Source organism: Nymphalis io, chromosome 15 (genome assembly GCF_905147045.1).
Source record: "Nymphalis io chromosome 15, ilAglIoxx1.1, whole genome shotgun sequence".
In the NCBI taxonomy this organism is placed as follows: domain Eukaryota; kingdom Metazoa; phylum Arthropoda; class Insecta; order Lepidoptera; family Nymphalidae; genus Nymphalis; species Nymphalis io.
This window is the reverse complement of record NC_065902.1, coordinates 799905-819845: the sequence shown is the minus strand read 5'-3', so window position 1 is coordinate 819845 and position 19941 is coordinate 799905. Positions and strand designations below refer to the sequence as shown.

The 19941-nt window shown below is 29.8% G+C and overlaps 1 protein-coding gene across 1 annotated transcript in view; it reads left to right on the top strand.

The window, feature by feature from the left end:
* The window catches only part of LOC126774053 (broad-complex core protein), a 104644-nt gene that overhangs the window by 71367 nt on the left and 13336 nt on the right, over positions 1 to 19941 (top strand). The window contains exon 3 of the mRNA XM_050495379.1: positions 14217 to 14263. The gene's annotated coding sequence lies outside the window, so the exon portion shown is untranslated. The remainder of the gene's footprint in view (positions 1 to 14216; positions 14264 to 19941) is intronic.

Below are 19941 nucleotides of genomic sequence, written 5' to 3'. Positions count from 1 at the left end.
ACAAAATAAATTTAATTATAACTTAAATGTAGTAAAAAAATTACTTAAAGTTGTAAAAATTAAAAAAGTCTATATATGAAAGATATCTTTTTTATATTATTAACAATACAAATAGTATATTAATTTATTTAAAAAATTAATAAGATTCCTCTCTAGATAAAATATATGCAAATTCGTATATAGATTAACGGCGATAGAGGTTAAGGAACGGACTCACACAGTCTAACAATTCGCAATTTGCACCCTACATACAAGAGCTACACAAATTAGGTTCTTTAGCGTGTCGTTACGAGCGCGCACGCTGCACGAGCTCGGAGCGAGCCTGCAGCATCGCTGCACGCACCCCTTCACTATTGTGCCATAAAATACTTCGAGATGGACAACTATCAAATCGTAACAGGTTTTCTATTTTTAAATGATTTTGACAGATAACTCGTATAAAATTAATTCGACGGTTATAATTGCTATTCGTACGTTATTTCAATAACACCATAATTGACAGGACGTAAATATTTTTTCCATAATAATCGTTTGTGTAATTTAAGTAAAGTTTTATTTGTCAATGTAAACATCTAAGCGAGTGTCATTTTCGTGCTTAGAACGATGCAATGAAAGCGAACAAGAAACGCATCCTCGAAAATTGAATCTCAATTAAAAGGAGATCGCTAATTTCATCTCGGTCCAGACGAGCGATCATCGATTCGTAGCATCTATACGAAACAATCCTACAGAGCTGCAGACTAGGAAAAAGTAAAAAACGTTGACAGACTCGTTCTGTCGCCGTTCTAATCGCGCCCCCACGCACGCGCGGCTTTTAATTGCATCCCCGCCCCCCGGAAAAAAGGGCCGAAGCACACGATGGATTAGCATACAACCTCGCGCTCCGAGCGCACCCCTTCAGTTTTTACGCGTTTCCTCCCGCCATATTTTTTCGCGGCATATTTTCGGCGACGGAGGGGGGGCACCGCTGCGTGCGCGCCGCCAGTCGGCAGCGGCCGGCGAGCGCGCGATGTACATCACGAACCGATGCGAACATTATACACATTTCCGCGGTTGATATGATCGACAAACTTTTCTAATTGAGTGCAGTGCTGTGTGTGGATTTATAACAATTTCTTTTTTTTTTCGGAAAAAAAAATCGGTAAGTCACTTTTATCAGTAGTGACGTTAGTGCTAGCAAAATTTGGTGATATCTGGGAGCAAGGTCGTGGCACTATGATAATATTATTTGCACAAAAAATGTAGTTAGACTGATTCGGATAACCTCATTTTAGGACAACGCGCGCCGTTGTTTCTGCTCGCGTGTTTTTTTTATAACGACTTTTGTTTTTATGACCACTACTAAATGTGCTAGATTGCATTTTAAATATCCTTTATACGTAATTTTCTTATTTATGACAAAACATTCCAAATAAAAAATAACTGAACAGCTTAAAAAAAACCAAGTAAAGTCGCTAGTAAAAATATTGTTGTCGATAGTACCTTAGCTTTCTTATACTACATCATAAAATATTCCGTTTGTATTATAAAATGAATAATATAAGTAAAAAAAACTTATCAGAAACCTATAAAATTTAAACTATAAGGCATTAATTTACATTTCAAATATTAAATTTCATAGTTAGTAAAAAGCGGTTTTTAAATCTATAATCATAATTTAATATATATAAGAAAAACTATTCAACTTTGACAAACTTTGTACATAATATGTCTATATAACCTACGTGTTCAATGTGCACTTGATTACATTTAAGTTTAATTTTATATTGCGCTTCAATCATATTCATATAGTGACTTAATTATATATGTTTAAAGATTATATCTGTAATTAAATAGATTTTCGTATTTAATGCATAGTTCGTTTAATTGTACAACTTTTTACTAGAATTGTATAATTAATTTAACTTCTAGTACTTATTTACAAGAATATGAAATTCACTCTTGTCGCGTTAATAATCTAAATTTAAAGCGGGAATATACGTATATAGAAATATTATATACTAAAACCTTTTCCAATACGTGCTCAATTTTCTGGTATAAGTTTTATGTATATTGGTGTAGTAAGTTTTCCAGTTAGACATTACAAAAAAACGTCTAATTTATTGCTATAGATGTATAAAGTAATTTTAATGAAACATAGTTTTTAATTATAATATATCTGGATATTTCAGCCGTAAGACAATCATATTGAATATAAAAATATATGATCTTACATATATCATTAATTAAAAGTAACCCACCAACCCATAAATCTCACACTGCTGTAGTATAAAAGCTTAATCCACCAAGTAGTAAGTAGTATGTCAGATTAAGCTGCCTATACATACAGTTGTCCGTGCACTATGTTTCACCGTCGAGTACGAAATGAAATAAAAACACAAACTAAGCAAATGCAAACTGCTTGGACAGATTTGAAGATGCAATCTTCCACGAGGTTTAATCACTGGCCCATCTCGGCTCTCGATCTGATATTACCGAATAATAATGAAACCATTTATCCAAAACGAACAAAATAAAAATATTATTGAATCGAGAAGAATCTTATAAGCACTTTCGAATTATCATGTTACAGTATTAAATTATATGTAAAGTTACCATACCAATACCTGTTCGGAATATAGATTCTAGAAAAAAGAACCGACAAGAAACTCAACATTTACTCATTTCCACCTAACTCTATTCTCTAAATTGAAAACGTTACTTAAATACGATTAAATAATTTTCAATTCTGCATGAAAATCAATAGTATATAATATTATGTACTGTAGGTACAACCTTTATATATAGTGAGGATACGTGTAGATAGAAAGTACACGAACGTTCCTTATCTTGATCATATTACTGTCGAAAGTTAGGAAAACTATCTCGCTTTACTTAAATATTATTGATGGAGGGACCATTACGGACTCATATAACGATTTAATTCTTATACAGTTACTAACTGTCCCTCGATCTCGTCCGCGTTTAATCGTATTATATATTTATACACACCTATGTAACAGTCCGAATAATATCAGTAGCTCTACTAAAAAACGTAATATATAACGCAAAAGTTCCTTTTCAAATCGCTTTTCAAATGTCTCACTCGTCAAACCGTAAAAAACGGGTTTATATTTTAAATATAGAACTGAATTAAAAAATAAATGTATAAAATGATAAGTTTGAATTAAGTTTACTAAATTCTATGCAAAAAGATACATAATTAATAATTTTAAGGGAATGGGAATTAAAAACTTAAACATATGTACTTTTAACAATCAAGCGAACAGTCATTTAATATCTAATTAGTATATTTATTTTTATATATAATTCAAACAGTAATTATTTATATTTTTGGTTATTGTCTGCACTATATAAAACGTGTTTATCAAAATTAATTATTATCAATAAGATATTCATTACGCATTTGCTGAAATAATTTTAGAATCTTATTCCTGTAAACACGAGGTCATTTATAGCTTTGACATGTCCATACATATTTCGTGCAGATTTTGTATTTATTTACCTTTAAGTAGAAAGTTAAATCGCTTAATAAATATTCTGAAAGTAAATATAGCGCTCAAATAAAGTTAAAATTCGCTCGCGACAATATAAGTATAATAAAATTATTTCGACTTCAGACTGCGGATTCAGATTTTGTATTTCCTCACTAAACCAACATAAATTTTGAATAGAAGTTATTTTGGTCCATGAACATTTATCTATTATAATTTTTTTCTATTCCTATAACATACAGGATATGATAAATTATCACGACAAAAAAACTTAATCGCTCGAGTTATTGTTTATCAAACACCACCAAGGTGGATTTGTGCAAACCACTCGTCTGTCGCCAAACAGCAATAATACGTTTTCTGTTCCGATTTGAAAGGGAAGTGAGCCAATGTACAGGCACATGAGACATAACATTTCCCAAGACTGGTGGCGCATTAAGCATAAGGGCTGTAAAATTTCTTTGAGCGGTGATTTTTACCGTCATTTTCCCATTTGGCAGTATGCCTATGAAGTTATACGATTACTAACATACATCAACGATTAATATAATTACATGTCACCGTTGAGCACAAGATTATAAGCACAAATTAAGCTCATGAATATTAGTTTATGATTGTCCGAGCTCGAAACTGAAGTGTGAGATTAAGATTCAAATGTTCCAACTGGACCATCTCGGCTGTTTTATATTAATTATTATTATTAAACTCACAAACAGAAATGTTCTTTATTATTGTTGCTAGCGAAGATGTTACGAAGAGTTGGTTGGACCGTCAATTCTTAAAAAAAATAATTTATAAATAAAAATTATTCGTTTATTCATATTTTTTCATAATAAAAGCTTCATGACTTTGCAAATATATATATTTTTTTAACTATATAATAATAAGCTATTTAATTAACCAAATGAATACGATAGTGCTTATAATGAATAATTAGTGTTTAAAATATATCTGTTATTAGGAAAATCTATTTAAATATATTATATCAACGTATTTATTTTCCTTAAAAATATGGCAATGACCGTTGTACAGTCGTATTACAAAATGGTTAATATATTTTTATTACTATTTCAATAAAGTTAGTGTAGACTTAATTTATTTATTAAAAATTATTATATGATACTATATCACATTTATTAACTTAAACTATTACTAGATCTATCCTTGGAATCAAAATAATTATCAGGTAAAACGGTTACTTTTTTAATTTCAAAAATCTATGACAAAGATCCAATGCTTAACAGCACATTGTTTTTTTATAATATAAAATGACGCTAATTCACCATCAGTGTGAAAAATAAATATTCAAATTTGAAATAGTATTCGAAATTTGAATTTATTTAAATAAAATCGTAGTTTTTATTTACGGATAGTTCAGGCGCCAGTTGGTTAGTTCAAAGTCAATTATGCGACGTCCTACACGGTAACCGTACTTGTGAAAAGGGCGCTCGAGTCCGCTTACGCGTTATAACGCGTTTGCCTCTGCGGTGTCGGGAACGTAACGCGTGTGAATAGACTGTTGAAGCTACGATGAATACAGAATGGCTTTATACTTTTCAATATCTACAGGAATAATGGAATCGTATCATGTATCTCTCATGACGTATTTCTTTAGTTTAATCGTGAGAGAGAAACTGATCAAAAACAAAGTCTAGATATTTAATACTTATACTTATAACTTTTTCGTGTAGCAAACTTATTCTTATAGACCATGACTTTGATACATTGCAATGACAAATAGTTATATCATTTTGTATAATATAATTCAAGTATTATATTAATTAGCTTAAAGAAGCTATAGAATGCGTAAATATTATATAAAAAAAATCATTAAACCAAAATAAGCTATTTAAATACGTATAATCGAAGTATTAAGGAATAATATTCAATGACTAATTACAAAGTAGACACACTTGAACGCGATGTTACTGTAGCTATCAGCCTAGACGAAGCATCGTCATGACTAAACAGGATATTACGTTAAAAAACATACCGATTACAGTATTTTGTTCGGATGAACCAAAAATAAATGACATTTCTATTTATTTTATTAACATATAAATTGCTGGTGTTAACATTTACAAAAAATAATTTCCTCATAAAATTTAGAATAAATAGTCTTAATAGTAAAATAAAATTACGAGTTCAGTATTGTATCTTATTATAAATATATTTTAATCCTGATTGTACTATCATGTAATTATCATATTTTTGTTTTGTCGTCTGTTTATATATATTCTAAAGTTATCACAAAATACGTTATTTTTGTTTAAGTTAGTTTCGTTAAGTTAGATTCCGTAACAGCCTGTGAATGTCCCACTGCTGGGCTAAAGGCCTCCTCTCCTCTTTTTGAGGAGAAGGTTTGGAGCTTATTCCACCACGCTGCTCCAATGCGGGTTGGTAGAATTCACATGTGGCAGAATTTCAGTGAAATTAGACGTAGCAAGTTAGTTTCACTTGAATGCAAAACATAACCAATGATTTTACAATAATAACAAATTAATTTTTTTTAATAATAATACAAATTATTAATAGATAATTATTACCTTATCATAATAAATTATTCACATGCATCATATACTTATCTAAGTCATTTATAATAAAATAGGCAATCAATACATTTGTATTTAAATAATGAAATTATTAAATACAAAAAACCATTTCAATTTTAAATACATCATAAAATGGCTTTCATCACAAAACCACAGACAGGACATCATTCTATTAAAACTATTAATATTTAATTTAAAAAAAAAATAACACTCATATAAATTACTAATGTTATTTAGCCATGACACGTTTAGAAACAAATACTGCAAAGGGATCTATTCCTTTTACTATATACTTTATTAAAACAAGCCTTATGATCACTTATGATCACGTCAGCCATAGCCGATTCTGAGCTTAAATCTATAATTTATTTATTAAAAAATATATATATTTGGAAAAGTTTAAGGCGCATGTTATATACCTAATGGTATATTATGCGTCCACTGAAGAATCGTAAACCATTTTACTGTGAACTGTTATCTCTACTGTTTAGCTGTAGAATGATCAATAAAATAAGCGAGTGGTCGATACTCATAGAATCTATCAAAAAGACCTAATACCGCTTTAAATATATATAAAGTTTTTACTCAATAAACACATTAAGTATTCAAAAAAATCAAAAATTATTTTAAAGTCACTGAATTATTTGTTTAGGAATAGCATGTATAGAAACAACGGAGTTAAAAGCGAAACTTCCTTCTTGTAACGTCGGTTAAAATCAAAACGTAATCCGTTAATCATTGACAAATCATTTAAAAGTTAAAATGTTGTAAAGTACATGTTAAGCGATAATTTAAACAATGAAATTCCAACGTTTGCGCAATCCATTGCCGCGCATCTTAGAAATATGTAACAAGAGTGCGCCCGCGGTGGTCTATGACGATTCGAATGAAACACTTCAGAGAAATAGTTATTTTTTTACAACTAGATATTACCGGTTACCGGGTACCGGTATTAGCAACATACTTCGGAGATCTCAACTTTGATTCTGCGCGCAATGTAATTGTGATGGTCTTAAATACATGAATAATTGCACGTATTATTCTTGTCTCGGTTACAGAACAACCAAACATATCAACTTGTAGTATTTGTAACAATATAGAAAGAATCTTTGTAAGGTAGATATTTAATTATTACAACACTAAGGAAAAGATAAACATTATAATTATTATTTGCAACAACTTAAAGGGTCGCTGTAATTTCCGAGAACGGTTAAAATTAACCAATCAATTAACCGGAACGATGCGTTCGCACTATCTGTACACCAGCCGAGTGCACAATGGAAACGAAATGATTTAAGCAACAATCAATTCTAAACATATTACTTTATAGACTATTTTCTCTTGAGGTGACATCATCTTATGATCATCAAATTAAATGAGCAAATTTCAATTCATAATTCGCTATTTTCTAAAAAACAAATAAGAATCAAAACAAAAACAGCTTTATTAATAATAATGTTTGAGGCTATTATTCCTTGAACTAAATAACACGTTGATCAATCACGTTCACAATGATTATGATTAAACGAAAATAAACTTTATATCATAGTGAGTATTATAAAAATTAGCTTGAGATATTATCACACATGAACATTATGCAATGCGATTTTTGGAAGTAAGGTTTCGAAAGAGTTTTTCTCGACTGAATGAGTGTGTCTACAAAAGGCATTGTTTTGCAATGGTTCTGAATGTTAAGGTACAAGCAGCATTTGATGTAGGATAAATAAATGCTTAGATAAACATTAAACTTCATTACACTTCGAATCAATTATCTTATAAACGGAATTACTAAGTATTTTACATTTGATGTAAAATAAAATAATATATATAATATAATGTATTTTTAATGTACATCTCTGTTTTGCTATTCTAAGGCCTCCTCTCTCTTTTTGGGGAGAAGGTTTGGAGCTTATTACACGCTGCTCCAATGCGGGTTGGTAGAATACACATGTGGCAGAATTTCAATGAAATTAGACACATGCAGGTTTCCTCACGATGTTTTCCTTCACCGTCAAGCACAAGATGAATTATAAACACAAATTAAGCACATGAAAATTCAGTGGTGCTTGCCCGGGCTTGAACCCACAATCATCGGATAAGATTCACGCGTTCTAACCACTAGGCCATCTCGGCTTTATCAATACTTAATTCTTTAATAAATATAAAAATACATAGAAAAAGACGGCCATAATATTTAGATGGCCTATTCGCTCAAATTCTAACAAAATCCATTTAGATTCTTTCTCATTACTTTTAAAAGCTAAAGGATATTATAATATTAATGATTATTTAATTTACAACAATGCTAAAGGATTCAATAGTACTACTATATCTTATATTAATAATAAATATTAATAATTCCATTGAAAACAACAAAGATTCGAAAATAATAAATTACGCGTAAATTTTTTTCTCTGGTTCAACTCGGGTGGGATGATTTTCCCGAACCGGTATTTATAAATAAATAAATCACTTTGATTTGATGCAAATAGAAAAATCGAATTATGATAGTCTATTATAAATATGAACAAAGATACAATTAGCATCCTAAATATTAATTTTATTTGATTCGTAGATATGTTAACTAAAACGAAAACACAAACTGTTTACTAAATCACGGTCGGATGGACATTTCACTAGTCGAGTGACGTCGGATATCCGTTAAAAGTATTTGTAAACAAAACATACAGTAACGATTTAACTATTTCGGTTACAAGGATTTAAAAAAATATATACAAAACAATATATTTGATACGGTCAGATTGGCCATGTGATGTACCAACGCCCATAGACATTGGCGCCGTTCGAAATATTAACTATTCCTTATATCACCAATGCGCCAATGTTCCCAAGGTTGGCACCTTGGACTATTTAGTAACACTGGCGCTAACCCTTCCAACCGGAACATAACAATACAAAGTATTGCCGTTTGGCGGTAGAATATGTAAATAGTAAAACAGACTATATAATATACTTGTGCAAATGTAACTGTACTTTTCAAGAGATCATAAAAGCTTATATTTTATTAGAATTATTTTAATATATTATTCATGTTTTTCCGTCGGTTTCTCCGTGATATATAACTATATAAGAATGACGTGTAAAAAAGCGATTATTAAAAAAAAAAACATTAATAAACGACGATTAGACGTTTTAAATTTGGAACGTAATTTTAATATACAATCTTTTTGCAATAATAGCGATATTCATTTCGACTGTGATGAAAATGGTAAAAACATTATACATAACTGTCATACGATATCCGAGAACAAAAGAATGATTTACATCCAACTTTCAATCTATAGAATCATAACGATTAAATTAATTAACATCTTTATAAGTTTTCACTTGAAAATTTTCATGACCAATATTAATTGAAACGATATAAACACAACACCGGTCAGTGTGATGCGTCTTAATAGAAAAAAAAATATGTCTTAACTATCAATGTATTGACATGAGTCTGAAAAAAAAATGTATTAAATGTTTAATACAAATTAAAAAAAAAATTACTTTACTTATATACAGTTATGTACTTATGTATTTGATTGAAACTGTAATTAAAAGAATGGTAAAGAGTAAAAAATGAGTTTCTTGCCGGTTCTTCTCGGTAGAATCTACATTCTAAACCGCTGGTAGCTTTACATTCAATACTGTACATGAAGATACAACTTATGAGCTTATTTGAATAAATAAATCTTTGATTTGATTTGATTGGTGGTAGATCTTTGTGCAAGCTCGTCTGGGCAGGTACCACCCACTCATCAGATGTTCTACCGCAAAACAGCAGTACTTGGTATTGTTGTGTTCCGGTTCGAAGGGTGAGTGAGCCAGTGTAGTTACAGGCACAAGGGACATAACATCTTAGTTCCCAAGGTTGGTGGCGCATTGGTGATGTAAGCGATGGTTAACATTTCTTACAATGCCAATGTCTATGGGCGTTGGTGACCATTTACCATCAGGAGGCCCATATGCTCGTCCGCCTTCCTAATCTATAAAAAAAAACCAAATGATATCATTTAACGTTCTAACGAGCATTGTTACTTTATCCTACTAGAAAACCTTATCAATACACGTGTGTACAATAATAGAAAAAATAACATTTAGCCGAGTCTCTACTCTCTATGCCAAATTCTAATCTAATATTATTCGGCACACCTTATCTTTGTGATATTTTCATATTCGCAATCTCCTGCAACTGATAACTGGCCCTGCCCTAGGTTAGTGTTGTGACGTATTAAGAATCGACATCGATAAGATTAAATATTCACCGGTGGCATTCGCTACTTGTGCAATTATTGATAATACAATTATGCTGCTGAGTATTGTTTGTTACAACAAAATCTCATTTGAAAAATATCATCGTCTTATGTATATTTTTTTAATAAGTCCAATAGTATTTCTTAATTAATACCAACTAGTAAGTTAGTTATTAGACATTGACATATATATCCATTTAAAAATATTCTCAATTACTATTTGAAAACATATATTACATAATAAGGTAAAGATTAACAAACACGAAAAATGAAATATATAGTTTATTTAGAACTGTTAAAATTAACATTATACAAATTAACTCAAAACCACTATAGAGCTTAATAAAATTATCGATAAACATTAAAATTAGCACAGCACTACTCGCAATGCAACGCTATCGCGTTTTTAATACTACGACAAATATTAGTTAGCAAACATAGGCGATTCTAGCCACGAAATTTAATATCTAAGTTCGTTACATTTTTAATTTATTTTCAATTGATATTTCAACGAATGTCCGTAGTGATGAATATTTTATTAGATTCAACTCGATGTTTGTATTTCATCTACATTAATCGATTGTAATGTTTCGCGACCAACGCATCAGTCCATATCAAACAGGTTTGCATAATTTAAAAATAAACTAACATATAAAACAATCATCGTTAAATTATTTAAGAATTTTTTAAATGATGAAATTTTTTTTATTACTAACTCACGTGTGGAGGGGGGGGGGGGGGGAAGTTAGGTGCCCTATGTCCTTTTCTGTACCTCTAACAACGTTAAGCAAAATTTCATGATTATCGGTTGAATAGTTAACACTCGAAAGCGTAACAAACAAATAAACTCACTGTCGCATCGTAATATTAGTAAGGAATAATTAACATTACATTTATTCTGTAAAAAAGAACTTTAAACCGCATAACAATCGTGAAAAGTCAAAAAGTGATACGCGACATTGACTATAATAATTATAGCATGTAAAGGACACACGTATCAAAATAGCGTATCACTGCAGGTTGGCTTATTGCAATTCAAGAATACACGCATCAAAATAGTATAACATTATTAATTGATTGCCAACATTTCACGAGTGCCGTGAGAGAGTGAGAAGCCGAGAGTGGTAAGAACGCGTGAATCTTAACCGATGATCGTGGGTTCAAACCCGGGCAAGCACCACTGAATTTTCATGTGCTTAATTTGTGATTATAATTCATCTCGTGCTTTACGGTGAAGGAAAACATCGTGAGGAAACCTGCATGTGTCTAATTTCACTGAAATTCTGTCACATGTGAATTCTACCAACCCGCATTGGAGCAGCGTGGTGGAATAAGCTCCAAACTTTCTCCTCAAAAAAGAGGAGAGGAGGCCTTTAGCCCGGCTGTGGGACATTCACAGGCTGTTACGGATTTCACGAGTGAGTAATGATGTGAGTTTTACAGAATAACAATGCTGTGCTAAAACGAATGACACTTTTAAAGGGTTTGGTAGATGAATTTGAAAATTAAATGACACTACAAGTCTCTACGTATTTGTGCCAATGAGGTCTAGTTACCTTAAAGACCTTGGTTTAGTTAAAGTTAACAGTCCTCACACGCCCGTGCTCCTGAAAGCACGCGCAGCAATGGGAACTATAATATATCCTGCGAAGTTACCAGCCTCCGTTGAGATTGTCCGCCGTGAAGTCGCATAGGCGACATAAATATCATATAAAAATAACATTTATTCTACTTTTTTTAAAATAACTTATTTGAAAGCAAATCTTATATATATAAGAATAATAATAATTGTCTAACTCTATTATCATTCGCTTACAAGTCAACGTACCTAGAGGTCAAAAAACGCAAATCAATAAGGAAGTATATGTATAAACTTTTATCGATTCGTTTTACATAATATAAGTGTAATAGGGCGTTATGTACATCGTAAACATAGCGTTGTGTACCTGCGATTACTGAGAAAAGAGCTTAGATTGTTCTTAAAATCATTTTCTATTATGTATCGAGTTTATATAATAAAGACATAAGATATTTAATCGATTTTAATTACATTTTCGACTTTTCGAAGAATATATATATAAAAAGGTGGAAAAAAGTCATATATTATAATATGTTTAGAGTTTTTAATTCATTGTAAAATATTTCTACTGCCCTTTAATAAAAATGTAAAGTTTTTTAGGCGTGAGTACGCCATAGATCCAAGGGGTTGTATACAAACCCGCGACCTTAACATCGCTAGATTGCCCTTTGTACCGTTGAGGTACAGCGACTCATGCATTAGATCATCTGAATATAATGATTGAGTTTTTTTATAATCCTTACGCAAAGCTAAAGGAGACATTCTAATGAAGCTAGAATTGATAACATTTGAACTGACTCGGAATAAAAATGTGAACAAGACTCTTTGTCGCGAGATAATGTAACAATTTGTTTACTAGAATTACGTTACGGATGTTGTACTCCGAGCAATTTGTAGTACTCCGCCTTTTCTATACGACATCGTACGTTTTTTCTTCACAGTTGTTTAATAACTTTATTTTGACAAAATTTGACAAAATAATATCCTAATTAAGTTAAGACTAAATTCGTTATAATAAAATAATACTATCGAAGGATCATTTTTTTGTCTATATAATGAAAAAATATATAGAAAATATGTTTCAAGCCGTGATTATAATGGTTTAATATAAATATGCAATGATTTATTTTACATACTAGTTACAGCAAGCAGCTTAACACTCATTGAAATTGCTATGACTATCATACATTCCAAGAAATATATCGTTCATTTCGTTAGGTATTAAATATTATGAACAAAAAGACAGACTGCGTTCAAAGAAATTATTAATTTTAATCTTTAAAACATTTTTTCGTTTTTGGTTATGAATGTATCTTTTCTTAACTCTTTTGGAGTGCAATAAAACATATTCTATTCTATTCTTGTTACCTATGGAACTTTCATTATTTCATAGAACATATCCGTATAGATGACAGAATTAATGAGGTTTCTTTATATCTATTTTTCGTTCTAGCAAAGATAATTAGCATCGTTTAGTTGTTGAACATATTGAGGGATAAGTCATAATGTTATTTATATTAAACGACCATATTATAATTCTAACAAATATCATTTAAATAACATATAAAGAAACACCGAAGTTAGGTAGAGGAAACTATTATACGTTAACGTTCAAACATAAGGCGTAAATATGTAACCAACCAAAGGTTCTGAGGCCCGGAATCACGTAGGCTTTATACATTATTTCCGTAAACAAGTAGTATATGAGCGGGAATCATCCAATCGGAATGAAGGTCAAATTTTGAATAGCCAACCAGAGCGGGTCGTTTGGTATTCGAACTATGTAGGCTCTGTGCGAAAGCGAAAGTGGGCCAATAGCGTGTCTAGTTTCTATGTGCGGGTGGCATGTGTGGACGTATGTGAATAGGTTCTATTTGAACGTGTGCGTTGTGAATGGAGCTTTCAGAGCCTTTGTTACGTAATGAAGCTACGGTGCCGAGTTTTAAATGACTTGACGTTCAAATACTTAAAGTTACATATCGTTTAGAAATGCCTATAAAACAAATGTTATATTTTCATTATATTAAATTTATACATTACATGTTTGATATAGAACTATATTCTATAACTGATACTTCAATTCTTACTTATATGTCTTATAGTAAATGACGTTTTGAATAAAATAAAATTAACACAAAACTCTCGGGTACAAACGAATAAAAAACCTTTTAAATTCGCGTTCAATTAAAAGGAACGAAAGAATCCGGTTATATATTTATTTGTTTTAATATATTATCGAAAGTTATAAAGCATTATAAAACTCGTATATTTATAATAAGACCTCTGCTTGCTAAGTTTTATCGAAATAATAATTAAAATGTTTGTTTTACAGATTTAAGACAAGCGGTCGCTGTTGATTGGCCAGTCGCTATCGCTAAGGTATGTTCAATATTAGACTACTGAATAAATACATAATTCATTAGATACTAATATATACTATATGGAAATACTTTAAGTACACGATATTTTAAATTAAAAAAAAAAAAACAAAAAATTTCAACCAATACAATTTAGCATTCGAATTTAAATTTGAAATCTCTGAAACTATCCATGCAACTTGTACGTGTTTCTTATTTACTCACTTTAACTAAATTTTTACATTATTAAATTTATTTTAATTTTTCGTCCATTCCATCTGTTAAAACAATAAAGAAATACACTTAAAGTTTCCAATACCGTAACAGCCTGTGAATGTCCCACTGCTGGGCTGAAGGCCTCCTCTCCCTTTTTGAGGTGAAGGTTTGGAGCTTATTCCACCACGCTGTGCGGGTTGGTGGAATACACATGTGGCAGAATTTCAGTGAAATTACACATGCAGGTTTCCTCCCGATGTTTTCCTTCACCGTAAAGCACGAGATGAATTATAACCACAAATTAAGCAAATAAAAAATTCAGTGGTGCTTTCCTATAATATTTAATTATTTTCCATTTCCTCGTTTATTAAGTATAAAGAAACAAAAAACGACCTTATGTCTTTTACGCAAATTTAGTTTTCTATTCATCCTTTAATTAAATTAAAGTAATTGTAAATTTTAGAAGAAAATACTTTAATTTCAAAATTAACTTATACGTTTAATGAATCAAACATTTTATACATCAGACTTTCACATCATTACAAGTATGCAAGTATTTAATACTTATCACTTATAACTACAAGTTTGATCTTTTCCGAACTGTGAAACGTCAATCAATAGATATTTTTAAAAACCTATTTTATTACATTATAATAATGAAGTCGATTTTTGATAACGAGTAGGTAGGTCACGACGTCTGAGCTCTGACACTAAGCTAGATAAAGCCTAAGTTTTTAGTTCTTTCAGAGATAACGACACTTCATTATAGTATTTAAAATATTTAAAAAATATAAACAAAATGATGACAACATTTTGAAACTATTTATATAAATTAAAGAATACAAAAGTGACCCTGCGGTACACCTTTTAGTTTTCGTATTAAAATTAAGTTTATAATTTAAAACACCGTGCATAAATGTATTTAATATACATCTGGGTAAATTATTTAAAATATTAATTGCATTGTTTTCCGATTATATTAACGATATATCTTATCAAAAGCCTTACAAAAAAAACCTTGAAACATTTCCAACACTAAATGTCAAAATTAATAAGAATCAATTTATAAACAGATTATTAATAGAAAAAAAAATAAATATTTCTAAACATTTATACAGCAAAATAATAATTTTCTCATTTTTCGCTGGATTAGTTATCAATAGGTATGAATAATTTCATATTGTTCATCAAAAACTATTGTATTCTATGATAAATAGATATTCTTTATTTGCACATATTTTGTTAGGAACGTAATATTAAATTATGTATGTTTGTTCCACAAATATCACCATTATATATAATTTATGCCAATTAGTTTTGTCTGAAACATATATATGTAAATAGTAATTATGCATTTTTTATTGTTATTATATATTTAAAAACCTAAAATTTTCTTAATTGAATAATGTGTTAAGGGTATAAAGTGTAGTGCCTAAAAACTTAACTACAATATGAAATATATTAAAAAAACGAAAGATCTGATTGTAATTAAGTAAAAACACACAAAAAATACTTCGACTTTCGTTTCGTTTCGTTCGATCCTAAATATTACACGCATGAGCATGCAAGCAATCGATGAACTTCTTAATATTTTAATTCTAGACCTAGTCCCTAGTGCAAGGGACAATTTAATTGATATATACTATATGAATATAAAAATAATAGTAAATTTTACATAACCGTTTTACAATAGCACATACCAATAGCAAAAACAAATATTCAAATGAAACAATATACTTGCAAAAACATCTGTACAATTTGTCCGGACCTTGGAATATGCAATTATAATTTAGGCATGGATATATTATACAAATGAGCAAATATTAATCTACTAGGATGTGATGATAAAATTGATAAAAATTCAGACATTTAAACATATATTTATAAACTATTAAAATTGGAATAGATTTCTTAAGCTTATTTTTTTTTAATCATAAATTTTGCCATTACTCACTTTCGCCTTCTGAGTATTTTTTTTTTTTTGCTTGTGTTATAATTTCATTACTTATAACAATGTTTATACATTCCATTTATACATTTGTGTTTAACATTACAAGTTTAATTTTATTTGTACAGGTTTTGAATTAATAATAAAAAATATTTATTATATAGACGGAGAACAATAGCGCTTTACGTGAATCTAGAACATAGATTTCTATGAAAGACTTCAACGCGGGTGATTTAAATAGTAAACATTTTATGAAACGTGAAAATCGCGGCAAAGAAACAATATTATACTTTATATAAAAATATTTATTTAAAGCTAAATTATCTGTACAATTTTAATACTAACTGAGCCCTAAGTGCCGTCAATATGTATTCCAGATTCACTTATGTCTTTTGTCGAGGAATACTCGTAATGTTTCTAGAGCGCATACATTAGCACTTACGATTTCGTAGTTTTACCGAAACTTGTCGAGCATTTTTCGATAAATATTATAAAGCGAAATGGGAATGCTAAATAAATATGATATAAGATATTAATTTCGACATAGTGATGAATAGTGTTTTAATTATTTTCTGAAATAATAAACGTCGTCTAGAACTTTCCGAGTTTATTTTTAAATTCTCGATATGAATTCGGTTTAAAATATATTTGAGTACATCTATATTAATCATAATTCATAATGTACATATGATTTATTTTATAACACTAGAAATATTCAGAAACCTAAACTATACAGCCGATAAGATATCAGGTAGCCTAGGTCTTTGATAAAACGCTAAATTTACAAAAAAAAATGTGATAACGAGCGGCTATCGCCGTGGTGATGCGCCGTCTCACTTCTAATTCAGTTAATAACAAAATTTATTACATATCGTTATGAATATAATCGTGAGTCTGTTAGTGATCGTGGAACTTTGAACGTTTTGATGTTTTGATGATGTCATATTAAAAATTTTAAATTATTTTCTGATGAATGTAAATAACATGTTGGCTTCATGCTTCCTCTCGTTTTGAGGAGCGTTTTTAGAGCTTATTCAGCATAGCATGAAATAAAATCAAATATTAAAGTTCTTTACTCATTTCAAAATTCACTCATTGGTTTCTATGAAGCTGCACAAAAAATGATCAAATATTTTAATCAAAATACACATTCGCATATATAATATCAGTATGGAAGTGTGCATTACGAATTATATCACAAATTGAGCACGTGAAAACACCGTGGTGCTCCGAATTTGAACCCGCTATCTATGAGTCCACGTGTTATACGAAACTTTATAAACTTAATTCTTTTCATTCTACAATACTTATAGAAATATTTTAATAGAAATACCGAGAAAAATTTACGTTTTCATATATAATAAATTGACAATATAACACAAAATAATGCATATTATTTAATATCAAACCGATTTATCATTGCAATTTCATGTACAGAGAAATCTAATTTGGTCATGATTGATCAATCATTCGTGATAGTATAACTAATGCCATTAATCGGTGTAGTTTCTAAAATTTAGGTGTATGATAAGATAATGAAGTGAAGTTTAATCTTTATCATTCATTCAGAATGAAGGTTAAATCTTATATTATATTTTTAAGCTTATTCTTATTATAGCATCCATAATTAATTTACTAATCTAAAGATAATTTTAAGACATATTTATAACACAATATTATTGTACATATTAATATATTCTAAGCATTTTTTTAATTATTATTGATAATTTGAATTTAATTATTATTGATATGAATTTGACAAATACATGATACTAAACGTACTAAGCTGTTTTGTCTTTGCCTATTTATATATTTTATATAGATAATTGTCAAATATTGGCAGAATATTTTGCGCTCAAATAGCGTAGATACATGTCAGAAAAGAGAGGGAAAAAGAAAGTCAAATAAAATATATTTCATTATTAATATCATAGAGAGTCGCTCGGTCAATATGTTGCTTATTTTTTCTATATTTAGTTACGATACGGATCCCTAACAAATTCGTTATCTGTCTATACAGAAACAAATATAATGCATACGATAATGCATATACTTATTATATAATTTTATCAAGATAGTATGGTATGAGAACATTAAACAAATACCTTATATTAATAGATATTGAGTTTAATTTCGTTTGTGAAATTTTCTAAGGGATTACGATTACTTTTGTACAATGCAAGTTTATCAATTCGTAGACAGGTTATAAAACTAAAATAATTTTTTGATTGGACTTACAAAGTTCGCTCTAATTTAGTATTTTTTATTATTATTATGAAATTATTTATTAATAAAGAAGTTCAATTACTAAACCATTTCCGAGTGAGTGCGCCAGTTCAACTACAAGCACGAGAGACATATTAGTTACCAATGGCAATTTAAAGAATGGTAAAATTTCTTATATCGCCAACATGGGCGGTGGTGACCACTTACCATCAGATGGGCCATTTCTCTTCCGCCTACGTATTTAATAAAAAAACGCAACCTATTAGAAATTTTAACATAAAAATCAATATAATTTTAAAGTCTAAACTACTTTATTTTTAAGTTATTTAAACGTATCATACAATGAAAAGTAAATAAAACTATACTTAAAAATAAATTTCTGAATGATTTTGAGTCTTATTTCAATGGATATAAGTAGCATTTTTCTGTCTCTGATCTTATTTATATCTGCCCCCATTGTATATAATGTAATGTGTCGCGTAAATCCTTTGTAGAGGTGTGAAATACACAAAACCACTATTGATTTATTTATAAAGATGATATTTTTAAATGGGACAAAACGGACATTTTAGTTTTGGTGTGTGGACCAAGTGACGTGATTTGAAATTTTCCATTAAAATAGATACCATTTATAAAGTAAATGAGCTCTTCTTATTATATTTCATTGTTTTATCAATCAAATGTGTTATACAACTACTATACATTCATTTATCTATAAAATAGATTTTGTATCATAGTGGGATGACTTACGACACCTTTTTTCTATTGTATGTATGTAATATTTATTTCCAAAGCAAAGTTCAAATTGCTTCAAGGTCTTCAAAGTATGAATTCAGAAATAAGAACTTAGAATATCTTAGTAACGTAACGTAAGACTGACCGAATATTAAGTCAATGGACAATCTCCACAGACTAAATCTGCGTAATAAACGTTACATTTCACTGCGTAACAAAAACAAACGTTGCTCGAAATAAACAAAAATTAAAATATTATATCTAGATGACTAACATGTTTCTTATAATTTACGCCACATAACAAGGGAGTGTGCCTTTTCATAAAGGTTGAATGGATCAGATTTGCAAAGTGGTGTCGAGGCTGCTGTAGTTACTTTAGATTTACAAATAGCGTGGAGGCACATCTGTGCTAATATTAGACCCAGGGTGTGATTCGTCCCCATTGTAGCCTGTTTCAACTAATAGTTAAAATTTATTTCTTATTTAAAGTAGCTGGTTTTTCGTTTCTATGCTTTGTTCAATCAGCCAGTAAAGTTAGGATTCAAATAAAATACACAGCGTTCTTTAAATGTTAA